Source organism: Porites lutea, chromosome 2 (genome assembly GCF_958299795.1).
Source record: "Porites lutea chromosome 2, jaPorLute2.1, whole genome shotgun sequence".
Taxonomy (NCBI): Eukaryota; Metazoa; Cnidaria; class Anthozoa; order Scleractinia; family Poritidae; genus Porites; species Porites lutea.
The window spans coordinates 32,676,865-32,690,446 of NC_133202.1; positions in this window are offsets into that span (position 1 = coordinate 32,676,865).

Consider the following 13,582-nt stretch of genomic DNA (forward strand, 5'->3'; position numbering starts at 1 on the left):
CGTACCACGTGACCCGAAACGCGTAGGCCGCAAGGAATAATGAAGCCCAGGGACTTGGCAAAAGTTTTTACAAATTTTGCTATTCATTTGAGAACACTGTCAGGCTTATAGTGTAATATAATAATTTGAGAAGCTTTTAATTTGCCGCATTCTCACAATTCGATTCGGGTGCAAAGCAGGCACCTCTTACAAGGCTTAATAGCGAGATACTATTACAGCCGGTTTACAATAAATGGGAAACACGGCTTCCTGCTGCTTGTGGTCGTTCTGTAACGCAGGTATATCCTTTCTTCCCGAAAACAAAACTGTAAAGGTAATTAATAGAATTCGGAACAATGGAGCTACGACTGAGGTCACCAGTAACCGGTGACGCGTTCTAGGAACTTGAAAGATACTGGGAAGCTAACGGATGTTCGACTTAGCAAACATCTTCAGTTAGCTTTGGCTAACAAGACAAAAGGCAACCAGTGCTTACCAGCAGATCTATACACTCTTGTTATTCTTTGTTAATAACACTGACAGCTATTGATTTCTGATCGATCTGTTATCAGTGCTATTCATCTCTCTACACTAAGTGTTCAGAACTAGGATCAATTCAGGTTTAATCTCTGGGTAACTGACCTGAACTAGGAATTAAAGCAAGGCTGGCAATACGACAAAGGGCTGATTTATTTGGGGCCAATATTTCGGCTATCTGACGCGTTGAGTGGCCCTCTGCACTGAAAAAGGTTTTTGACCTGAGCTACCCCTCCCCTAAGTCAACCGTTAACACTTACTTCTCTCTAACGTGGCAAAATTGTGACTTAAGGGAGGGGTAGGTGGTCAGTTACCCAGAAACCTCAATTCCTAGAACTATTGAAATATTTCATTTCTGCCCTTCAATGGAAAGACAGAATTAATCCACAGAAAAAGCAACCGCTTGTCGAAATGTATTTTCTATGATTGTTTTACAGGAGCGGCTTGGCTCTAAAGTTCCGTTGTCTAGCAGTTGAAACATTTTTCTGTGCTATAATCCATTGACCATAGTAACCGTGATGGGACATTTAGCTTTTTGACGCTTGCAAGGGGGCCTTAATTTTTTTTTTTTAATTTCATGTTATCCTGCGAGCAGAGTTTTCTCTCTTGCATGGCTTTTAGCGTTTTCAAAGTCGTTCGCGTGGCTTGTCTGTCGAGTAGTTGATTTGTTTACGCCCCGAGAGAAGCGTTTCTCACGTTTCTCCCGGGGCGAAAAAACAAACCAAGGTGCGACTGACAAGCCACGCGAACGACTTTGTTAACGCTAAAAGCGATGTACGAGAGAAAACCCTGCTCACAAGGTAATGTTAGTGCCATAAATTGCCGGTATTTACATGCAATCACAATTATTGTAATAAAAAAGAACACTTTTGGTAGCCAGAATGCGTTGTTGCTGAGGTGACCAAGAAACAATTAGATTCTAAGTTGCGGTTTTCACTGTTCAAACTAGTAAAGAAATCACATACTGTCTCATAGCCCTTCCTTTACGTAACCGTTTTCTTTTCAACCTATTTCCTTGCCTTGATGTCAAGTAAACGTAAATCAAGAACGGATAACTTTAATTAAAGTCTGTTTGTTTCATATAATGTTGGCAGCTGTATAGGTTCGTCCACAGTCGAACAGTTAATTATTATAATTATGATAATATGAAGAGTCGTAATAACCTAGAACGAATGGAACGTTTCCACATGAGAAAACTTAGCTTGATTGAAACTTGTTCATTTTGATTTCTTTGGTTAATTGCGCTGGTTTTTATCAGAGAATATAAGGCTTTCAGATTGTTCTTCTGTCTCTTAGACCCTCTTAGATTTAATGAGAGTCAAATAGGGTCTTTAAAACACCTGTTTGTTTGTTATAAGTTGCTAAAAAATGAGAAATTAATAACTCGTGTCTTTAAACCTGCCTTGACCATTTGGCACCAGTTTTAGGGACAAAAACGGATGTCAGTTTTTCGTGGCTTTCTGGTAATCAGCGCGACATTGTGTTTTTAATATTTAAAATAACATTATGGCTAAATGCGAGACACCTACCTATTGTAATTAAATGTTTAAAAACATCGAAACAAGTCAATGTTAACTGACACAAGAGGAACAAAACACGATTTCGCAGCACGTTGGCTACTCAGTTTAAAACTTGCAGAAAATTCATAACACATCGCTGAGTTTCCCTGAAACTAACTGAACACCTCTCCTTTATGTGACTCTCCACTTCCGTTAGAAATCGGCGCCGCGCAGCTTCGCTCCGTTACTGAAATCGCGCCGAATCTCCGTTTGTGAACAAAAGCCAGTATCCGATCTGGTTTTCGTGCCGACGCAAAAGCTATCCGATATAGAAACGAAGTGTGAAAATAGCCTGAGGCGAATTATAGTCTGTGTGCAGAACGCCTCGTGTGTTTAAGTGTTTTGTCTGGTATAAGGCCCGGGTATAAGGATGATACGATTCGCGAGACGAATTTTGCGTCAAGATGATTGCCTCGTAATTTTCAACCTGCAGAGTTCTGTTTTTAGTTTTCATATCAGTTACGTTCAGTATCATCTACATGTCTCGCCTTTTTGTAAATAGAGGTAATTTAAAAGTAAACTCAATGCGAGGAGATTCGGCTATGCTCAACAAATTCAAAAAAAAAATGAAAAATATTATTTACCAGACTTGTGGCAGTTCACTTATTTTAATCAGTTTTTTTAAAGTTATTTAAGTCAGATAAACACATCAGTGAATACCTTTACTAGTATTTTCAACTCCCGAAAACGTCTTACAGTATGGAGATATTGAATGAGTTTGGTCCATTAAATCAGATCAATTCTGTTGCAAAGCAATATCAGCTTCCATCACGCTCTGATGGAATGTAACCACGTGCTTCAATATTTCATGGATGCCAAAAGCCATTAGCCGTTTGCTATAGAAACAACAGCAGATTAGAAAATTACCGGAAACGCTCAAGCATAAAATGCTTGGGAACCTTAAGGGTAAATGTTTTTGAGCGATATGGCGTCCCTCAAACAGCTGGAAGCTCTGGAATTGAATGAAAGGACGCGTTAAGGTCGCGAGTACGGCGTGGTTATAATGATATCGGCGCGTGGCAACGCATGCATCACCTCGCCATCTTTGAAAGAAAATTTCGATAGAGTGACTATTCTTTTAACAAAACTTCCCTGCGGGTTGTAAAAGACGCGATAGTAAAGTAAACTAGCGTTTCCTTTGTATAGCTTTAAATGCTAAGCTGCGGACCAAGCCACTTACGTATTTAGTAAAAAATGAACATGGAATAGATGTTGTTAGATAGCACGCTGATAAATGTTTACTCGCTTGAATTTTTGATTGTTTAATTGAAAGTTAAAGACCACCAGTTCACTTACAAAATGTTTATCTCAGGGGCCCAAAAGCTAATGAGGTCTCGGAACTCGCACTCATATGTTTAGTTCTTCTCAAACTACTGGATCCCATTTTTGACCATTTCTTTTATTGCCAATCTGCATCGGCTTCAGAAACTCCGGGCTCCAGTTGGTCGGCGTGACTGACGTTTGCAAAGTTGAGGGGCTACTTACTCCGCCTTCTCCAGCATGCGGGCAGCTGCTGTATCAAGTGTTTTTGACCGAAACCCTGATACAATACTTGAGTTAATTTATTTGGAGTTGATATTAGTCGCCTCGTTGAACTAACTGCTGCACTTAAGGCATTTAAGTACTTTAAGGCAATTGCACTAGATGGCCATGGAGATCGATTTTACAAGGCATTCGGCCGGAGAATCAATTATTGCCGAGTTCTTTAACTTGGCACGGTCTAATAATATGAGGGAGGAAAACGCGTTGCGGACCCTATAACTACTCAGTGGCAGCTTAAAAAGGAAGACGGGCATCAATTGCCGTACTTGAAAAAATAGTCGCGGTTCTCAAAGAGTTGATTAGAACGATCTACCGAAAAAATGACTTTCCAGTGGATAATTTACGGAAAACGCATTGCGTTTTCCAGTCTGGATAGAGATTTAACAGAGGATACCTGGGGTGGATAGCATTATCTTTCAGGAAAAAAAAAAACAAAAACAAAAAAAAAAAAAAAAACCTTGGTGTACAGTTTAATTCTTTGTCCGGCGGCTCATATCGAACTGACATGAATTCAATAGCCCGCTCTAAACGTTAAAGTTTCATGCCACACAGCTAAAACTGTTTGACATGTTACTTTAAAGCTTCAATTTAGTTTTCGGAATAATTAAGCCAATATTGACTGAAGCCAGTGCGGTAGTAAGCAGGCTAAAAACACGTGGTCAAGACCAGTGAAGCGAAACATATTGAAAAGAATGAAGTGAACTTAAATTTTAGCCAATAATTTCAACATCAAATTAGGCCTGCCCTCTAGCTGTTTCTGAGTGTTTCGAAGCAAGTATGCAAGCATTATCAACTAAAAGCTAGGTGCTTATAGTATGTGATCTATCAAAACAAAGTCCTCGGAATAATGAATGATTTTTTTTATCCCCCCCTCCCATATATAGTAAACTATATGAAACAGAACGTCGTTATACGAACAAATTTTGGCCAGTCCGTTGGCCCTTTGTTAAATCGGGGTTCCACTGTAAAACATTTTAAAAAATGTTATATAAAGTAGCTAACGTCATATGTTCAAATATTTGCCGCCCGCACTGGGCGGCTACCTTTTTCTCACATGAGATCTCCTGCGGCTTTTTCTTGGACGCTCGTTGTTTGGATGTCTGTTAGCAGTTCCCAGGCCCCGCCGCGTAGCACGCTATGAAGCGAAGTCATATGTAGGCTTAAAGTTTTGTGAGTGCTAAGAAAGTCTATAATGTTTCCCTTTGAACACATACTGTAAAAGAAAATTGAGATAAACTTGTTAAAGAGATTCTTACCAGTCACAGAATTGAATCTACGACCTCGTGGTTTCACATGGCATTCGATTCGTTGTGTTGATGTATCGGGTTGAAGTCGAAAGTGGGACGCAATTGCGAAGGGGAGTTCTTTAATTTAATGGTAAGTTACTCATTTGTGTTAGCGAGGAATCGAAGAAAAACACAATCTTCTTTATGTGTCTGTTGTATCGCTGTAGATTACGAACACAATCATGACACTGAAATGAAATCTTGTCATCCTGAGACAACACTTTGACTGAATTCCTTGTAAGCCTAACGAGGCGAATAAAATTCCTAACGAAGACTTGTATGAACCTTATGAAGTAAAAGAATGAATAAAGCAGAAATATTTCTCGTTGATAATTCATTAAAATCTTTGGGCATTCATTGTTTGAATATGTTTTATGTTTTTGTCTATTTGAAACTAATGCCGTCAAAGAATAAGCAATTTCGGAGTTCTAAAACTCATGCTAGATAAAAAATACAATATAATTCAACTTCATTCTTGTCCATTTATGCACCACCAATATATACTTTCCTAGGCCTTTTCTAACGATTTTCATTGAAGATCAAATAGTCTCCCACAAATCCATAAATGATCTTGCATTCAAGGTAATACTGGAACCGGTTGATTATTGTACACTTTTATTCATTCAAAATATTTCACCGTTTCTGATTGGCTCAAGGCCCCCGGCTAATTCTTCATAAGAAACCGACGTTAATCAAATTTGGAAGATGTGAGCAATATACCATTGGTTCGATGTTATATTTGCTTGGAAACGAGGTTGACCGATGGTATATTTGCTCGGAAACGGGGCTGCTTTGGCAATAGACCATCGATCAGCTCGATTCCAGGCGCGGCTGCCCAGCTCTGTTTTTTTTCAAGAGTGAACTAAAAACTGGCGTTCAAAACTATCCGAAGACCAAATAGCTGATTTCTGACGAAAGAACTGAATTTCTGAACGAAAAAAAATGCAAAAATACGCAAAAAATATTGCTCGATGGATGTTTTCTTCTTGGGTAAAGCGGAGCAACAAACAAAAAAAAGGGTATTAACAACAAAAAAAGGGTATTAACTACTGGACAGTACTGCTTCCCCTATAGCTTGCTGTGCTGCGGGGTTCTTGTTTGCCCTTCGCTTGAAAAAAACAAAAAAACAAAACTTTTCGAAATGAGCAGAATCGTTCTCTTTCAGTAGAGCCATTGTCTTTCATGAGAACGCCGTGAACGCTATTTAAACTTGAGGAGAGCGCAATGACTGCTCTATTTATACTAACTGTACAAGCTGAACCGTTTAGTGAAAATTCTAGTCAAATTACTTGTCTGGCTCTGGCATTTGGTCACTGGGAATGGCGATAAAATGTCACAAATGGAAATGGGATAAATAGTTTGGAACCATGACCAGTCGAGGCATCACTTATTTCCTGGAGTTAGGAAACGTCAGAAAATTGCTATTGCACCTTGTTCTAGTCAATTTTTAGCATTTTTATCTAGGTTTCCCCCGAATGGCCCCGATTTGCGGTCAACGATATTTGTGTACAGCGGTGCGTGTAGAACCAAAAGTCTACATGGCATGTGTATTTGTATGATACAAACAACATGGCGAGAGCTGCGACGGGAGCAGAATTGACGACTCGCACTGTTGTCGTAGAAATTAAGTACTTTTGTACTAAAAATGTAGTTATACACACAGAAAACTGCTATAATTGAATTTACCGTTGGATTGTTCAACAACTCAGAAGGAGAAAAATATACGAAGAATGTGTGACATAGATGAATCGAGTAGACGAAGGGGTCTTACAAGTCGGATGGCAGATTTCCTGAAGGCATGCAGGAATGGCAGGAATGTGAAGTGGCAGGGACTAATCGCTATAAACTCGCTACTTGAAAGTTTTATTACTGTCTGAAATGATCCTGTTATGTTCAGAAGATCTTTGTAAATCCTTGTGAATTTTTGGGTCTTTGTTGGGTCGTATTTAGAAGCCGTAATTTTGCGGATGCGAAGCGAAAAGAGGTGGTATTCGTATAACACTGGGATTTTTTCCACATTCTGCTAGTGGGAATGGGATTTGAGCACTGGGAAGTGGGATTTCGAAAAAAAAAATGGGCTGGGAAATGCGACTGGTACCCCCTCTTCAGGACCTTCATTAGAAATTGACCATGTCCATCTTCACTCTCGTTCGTCAGTTTCTTTGTCGTTGATCGTTCGTTCATACGTTCATTACTTCATTATTTTTTTCTTTTTGCCTTATTCCGACCACTTTTTTGTTAGTTGTTTTGTCCTTTAATTTATTGCATCCCTAAGTATTGCTGATGTATGCCATGATCCTAAGTATAATTAACAAACGAAATATCTCAGTTAGAAATACAATTATCGCTATTAAGTTTATTAGTTTTTCAGTTTAGATACCTTTTTTGCTTAAAGGTGCTTAATTAGCAAATTTTCTTTCATGATTAGGTGCTTTCTCATCGACAACTGCAAGTCCCCCACAACTTGGCAAGTTGCTGCTGTTGAGGGTCAGCAATCGCTTTCAGAGGGCAAATGGTACAAGCTTCGTTTACGCCTCTCAAAAAGTTTTGTTCATTGTCAAGTGGATGGCTCATCAACGATGATCAAAGTCAAAGACAGGATAAAGAAAACATATGAGATGTTATTTCTCGCAGGTCTCCCCAATTCGAACCAGCAGCAAATACTGGATAATAACGAGACCTGTTTTCCAAAGGTTGTAAACTTTTCTGGATGTATTGCGGACCTAGAAATGAATCTCGTCACTTCGTCAGGTGCACAGTCGCTTAATACTACTCATGCGCAACAGTTTGGAAACATTTCTGAAAGTTGCACAGAAGCAAAGAGCTTTACCCTCTCCATATCCGATAAAAATTCTAAAGTTCTGTTTACGGTGATCTATAACAACCTATGCAATATTTCATTCGAATTCCAATTTCGAACATCGCAGACCCACTCATTTGTTGGAAAGATTACATCTCCAATATTGACAGCTTTGTTTTTTCTCGATGAGGGAAATATAAAAGCGACAGTACGATTTGAAGGCATTGATAGACAAAAGGCTGATTTGTTTCATTTAACCTCCGATGGAGCTTCCCTTAATAACAATCAATGGCATAAAATTACGTTGAATGCACCTGAAGAAGTCGGAGTCGTCAACCTTTTCATTGACGATGAACTAAGGTCGAGTCATGTACTTGGTAATAAAATAGATTGTTCACGCCTTGCAAATGTAAACAAAACCAGTTATAGCATATTGCGTTTTGGACGCAATGCTCGTAACTACCCTGGTTTTTGTGGATGTCTACGCGATGTTTATGTAAACAGTATACCAGTAAACTTTAGTCATCATGACTTGTCTAAAGGGATTTCTGTAGGGAAATGCCACAATTCATTAGAGAAAACTCCAAGCTTGATTTTTAAGAAGAAAAGTGAAAACTTCTCCCCGTTACTTTCTACTGTGGTCACATTTGTCAATGCCGGGTCTCCAGATAGTCGGAGGTATGAACCTACCAGGAACCCATCTAATGCATTCACAGCAGCAAGGAATAAAAATACGTCTGGTGGAAACCATGAAATACTTCTCCCTACGACGTCACTGTCAAGAAGCAACTCACATTCCCATATTGATAAAGTGTATCCCATTGCTATTTCCCTTGCAGTTGGTATTCTTATGATATTTATTGTTATGATGTATATCTTTGGAGCAGGGATTAAAGCTAGGTGCCAAAAGTGTTGCGGGAATGAACCAGATGTCGAAGGAAATACCAAACCAGATCCCATCAGCGTCACAATTCCTTTGAAAGGTTGTCCTCCAAGCCAACTCCCAGCTCAGTGTTTCCAGGGTTTGCGTGCGGATGACCTAGAGCAAGGATTAAACAACAAACGAACCCTCCCTGCGTCTGCAAACTGTGACCAGGGCAACTTCAACACCCATCAAAACATTTACCGAGCAGTAAAGATGCTCGATCCAAATCCGGTGAAAGCTTGGCAAGATCGTTATCTAAGCCAAACAAGTAGAATACCCAATTCGAATTTCCTAACTGTACCTCAACTCCACTTCAACTGCGTACATGACGCTATGAAGACACCAACTCGGAAAATCTTGTCCAGCAATCTTCAAGAAGAACTTGAATCATCTAGTTTGGCCCCACCTAGGGAATACGTCACCATACAAAAACAAGGCTTTGGAAGAGACCAGTCCGATACTGTCGTTAATTTATCTAACGAAGAAGGGGGAAGAAGACTTCTGACGGTCGCCAACTCGCTAAGTCCCAAGCACCTGTCTAGAGTTTATTCAGGTCATGATTCTTTACCGAAGACTAAGAAAGCAACCAGCCTTTCGTGGGCATACGGTACGCGCTTTAATCGTCGTGGATCATCTGACACAGATTGTAGTGACATAGACAGGGTTATAAGGATGCGTTCACGAGGCAAAGCCATCGGCAGCGAGAAAATCTCGAGTATCCCACGTAGCTTAAAGGTGTTAAAGTCCAGTGCTCCTGAACAGGAAGGTTACAGAGGATCGTACAGAAATCATTTACAGAAGGATCGAAGGCTCCGCACCTTTACAGAGGAAGCACATATGCTACACTCTCTAAAGGAGGAAGACCGAGAGGTCGAATCTGGCTGGCGACCACCCATGTCCATCTCAAACAGACTTAAAGTCTACTACACGGACACGTACGCGTTGTGGGGTCAAAATAGGAGACCCTCTCTTCACGAGGCGCCCGTCCGACTAGGAGACTGTGTAACCATTGGTTCTCAAGTTAGATCTCTTGATGGTTACACTAGCAGCTGTCCAGAAAGTATCAACTGTCTTTCAGAAAAGGATGACACAGGGCTACACATTGGACGTTCCAAGCGTCTCACCACTTATTACTTTTAACAAACTTCTTACCAAATTGATGCATTCTGAGAAATTAACTCGTTGCTTAAAAGAACCCTTGTCTCTCTCTGCATTTCAGACTCTTTGTCCAAGCCTCCCTCCCCTTTAAAAATGTAACATGCTTGAAATAAATTAGCCTTGGGGTATCTGTCCATTTATCTACCTATTTATTAAACTTTGTATTGTCTTTGAGAGTAAATTAAACCCAGACACATGAAATTTACCTCTGTGGGTATCGCTTACTCTCTTTTACATCCAGTTTTTATGTTCAGTTTTCTCTAAAATTATTTAAAGTTCCTTTTACAGATTGGGCATGGGAATCGAGGTTATTGTGGTTCCCAAACCCCAGATTTTCCTAGCCGAACATTTACATAGCTTTGCCCTGCTGAAAGTAAAGTAAGTAGGTTTTGTTGACTAATAACAACTTTGGGAGATTTTAAATCCATTTGCTTGGTTGGGCGCATCTTAATAGAGCATCCAGGGACACGATAGCTAGAGGGTTTACTCCGCTATCTTCGTTAATCGTTGCCAGCTTTTGCCGTCTTATCCAGTTAATAACTACAAAAAAAGGAAAGAGATAATGAATGATAAAATTGCAGGAAGGGGAAAAAATGGTGACCGAACTTTTGATACTGGTCCTGACGACAACGTTCTAAGTCGATATTTATTTTCAAAAGGTAACAAGCTTGTGCTCCTGCGGCCCTATGACAGGATGCAAGAATCGAATTCATTTAAATGGTGACTCTATTGATCAAGGATCTTGTCCACGTAGTTAAGTCTGAAAGTTAACCTTTTCCGTAATTACCACATGAAGACTTATACTAGTGAGAAGGTTTCGTCACACCTTAGTTAAGAATGGAATAGAGTACGTAAAAAAGTACTACGGAATGGGCTCTTTTTAAACCCTCACACCGCAGGAGTTAGAAGTGCACTTCAAGTACAGAGCATGTCTCTGCTTTACTGAATTGAACATTAAGGTTTGGTTCTTCTAGTATCTCGGATAAAATAAATATTTTTCGGTAATTTAAGGCTATACCGTAAAATTCCGAAAATAAGCCTCTCCGTGTATAAGCCCCCAAATTTGTAACGCAAAAAACCCTCCGTTAAATCGCCCCTCCAAATATAAGCCCCGCCCCCCCGGAGGCTTGTATTTGGAAATTGGCCTCAAATACAAAGTAAAACAAAGCAAAATCGGTAAATTTTCTTCCAACTATAAGGCTAGCCAAATCGATTTTGAAACGCAAGTTTCCCTCCGTAGATAAGCCCCTCCAAAAACAAGCCCCTCAAAAAGGGCCTTTGAAAAATATAAGCCCCGGGGCTTATTTTCGGAATTTTACGGTATTTTTAGACTAAGTGTAAAGTCGACAAGAAAAGGGCTTGTATCATGGCCTTAAAAATCAAGCTGAGATTCCGATCTTACCTGTGCTAAAAATAACTATGCATAACCAATAAAACAGGGTATATTTAAGTAGTTTAAATGAGATCTTGGCCTCTGGAATACTGAGTATAATAAACAACGTGAAGTCGAACACGACATTTGAATGTAGGGTTTAAACTGGTAAAGTCGATAGCAATCTAAATTAATATGATCCACAGGTCTGATAAGTGGACGGAAACCATTGGTATGCTATCTATAAATGTGGTGATCATAAAAATAGTCAGAACGTACTGAGTCCCTTGGCTACTATTGAAGGACCTTCAGTCTATGTGCTTGCCATGTTAGATGAATATACTAAACACCTAATTGCAAATATAACGATAGCATAGGAAAATGAAAAAAAAAAAGTGATCGAATAAAAAAAGGTAATTAAGAGTACAATTGTCACGTTCACTACATTCAGGCATACGGTATGGTCTGAATCAAGTAGAGAACATCATTCTTTACAATGGTCCTAACAATGGCCAAGTTCTACTCTCAGCTGAGGTCAAATTGTAGTCAGGTTATACCGTACTACAAAAGTGTTTCCCAGACTATGGGAATACCAGAAACATTTTAGTGTATCCAACTGTCTATCGAAATCGCTCCTTATTTAAATATCAAACCTAATTTGCATGCCTTGGGTAATTAATTCCTATTTGGCTCTTTCCTTTTCTTTTTGTTTGACAAGTGCAATAAGGAGTATGCAGTTAGACAACACAGTCATGAAATTGATGACCATCCTGCCTCCTTACATGTGTCACATATCAACCTAAAGAATCCGAGGTCGGTAACTAACTTAGCTGCGAGCATGCCAAGAAAGTCCACCACGTAGAGCCGATAGAACTTCCGCCATACAGAGTTTTGGTTATATGCCCTATCAGATAATGCAGTAGTTGGCAGAAGTTTAAACACAGTCACGATTCTTATTTATCACACAACAAACTGAGAGAGTTTGAATTGAGATCTATTATTGTGGTACGAAATTTGCCGAAGGTTTCTACTTTAGACTCCGAGACAGAAAGAACAGGGAAGACACTCTAACTAGGTATTACGTGACATTAACTAAATAATGTCAAAGGAAGTCATATAAAACTGAGGGGAGGGAACATACTTCCTAGCCTAGATTCAAGTAGGGGCTGGCTTGTCGCCTGACCAATGAGGCAACTCACGACCTAGCACATGAGTTTAATTAAAAAATAATTATCGAAAAGAGAGAAATCAGTGCATGTACAAACTAATGTCCAGGCTAAAAAAGGTTAAAATAACTAGAGGAAAAAATGTATTTAAACTGCAAATTTTGCCAAGTTTTTATCAGTTGCGGATAATTTGGGGAGTTTTCATTGAGATCGGTTTTTTTTTCATGAATGGGACAGCAGCCGATGGAGGATATATTATTGCGACCTACTGACTTTTCATTTACACATATCATAGACAATAAAATAATTGCTTTGCCATTATTATTGTAAACAGATTGAAGCATAAACGTTTCTTGAACCAGTTCTTGTTTGTTTTTGAATTAGTTTAATAATCACTGCCCGATGGCTTGGCAAATAGGCAAGACGGCTAATGGGAGAGTTTATCCGCATGACTATGAATTGTGGTTTATTGAATCACTGTATTCGTGTTTGTATATTAAAGACAAGTGCTTTACAAATATACATTTTCACCCTAGTCAATGTAAGCTTAAAAAGGTCTCATTCCGGGGGCTCGATGCTATGAGAGAAACTTTTTTCGTTGGACAGGAATTGATTATAAAGGTGGAATTAAAGCCGAACAGGCTACTGTTTCTGTCAAGGTAATGTGCATCGTCTGACTGAATAGAATACGAGTTTGCATCAAGTCGGAGTGTTTAATTATCTGTATCCGATTAAATCAATTTTCATTTTACGACAATACTGGCGACGAATTTTTAATTACACTGATATTGGAATTAGAATTAGCAGTTTCGGAAACCCCATTACTGATGGATTTTTTCAAAAAATAAATTAGACCAGGCGTTTATAATTGTTTTACTTTTCTACTTCCTATCTTTCTGAGGCCAAAAAAGACCACTTTTCTTTTCATGAGAAACAACAAAAAATAGTCGAGCCAAATCTAATCGACTACATTATATTAGACCGGCCAGGCCATACGCATCCAATTAAAGTAGGCAAAAAGTGGCAATTGGCGTTCCACAGATCTCAAGAAATCCTTGGTTCTTAAGGAAATACTTATAGTATTAGGTATTATAATCCTCTACAGTTTCTGAAAACATGGATCAGCCACTGTTCCTCCAAAAATAAATGGAAATTGAAAAGGAAAAAAACACCAATAGCATTGGTACGAACGTACCTAAGTTGCCACCATTTTGAATTTCATCAGTTATATTTATTTGTTGTGCTTTTCTTCATTTCT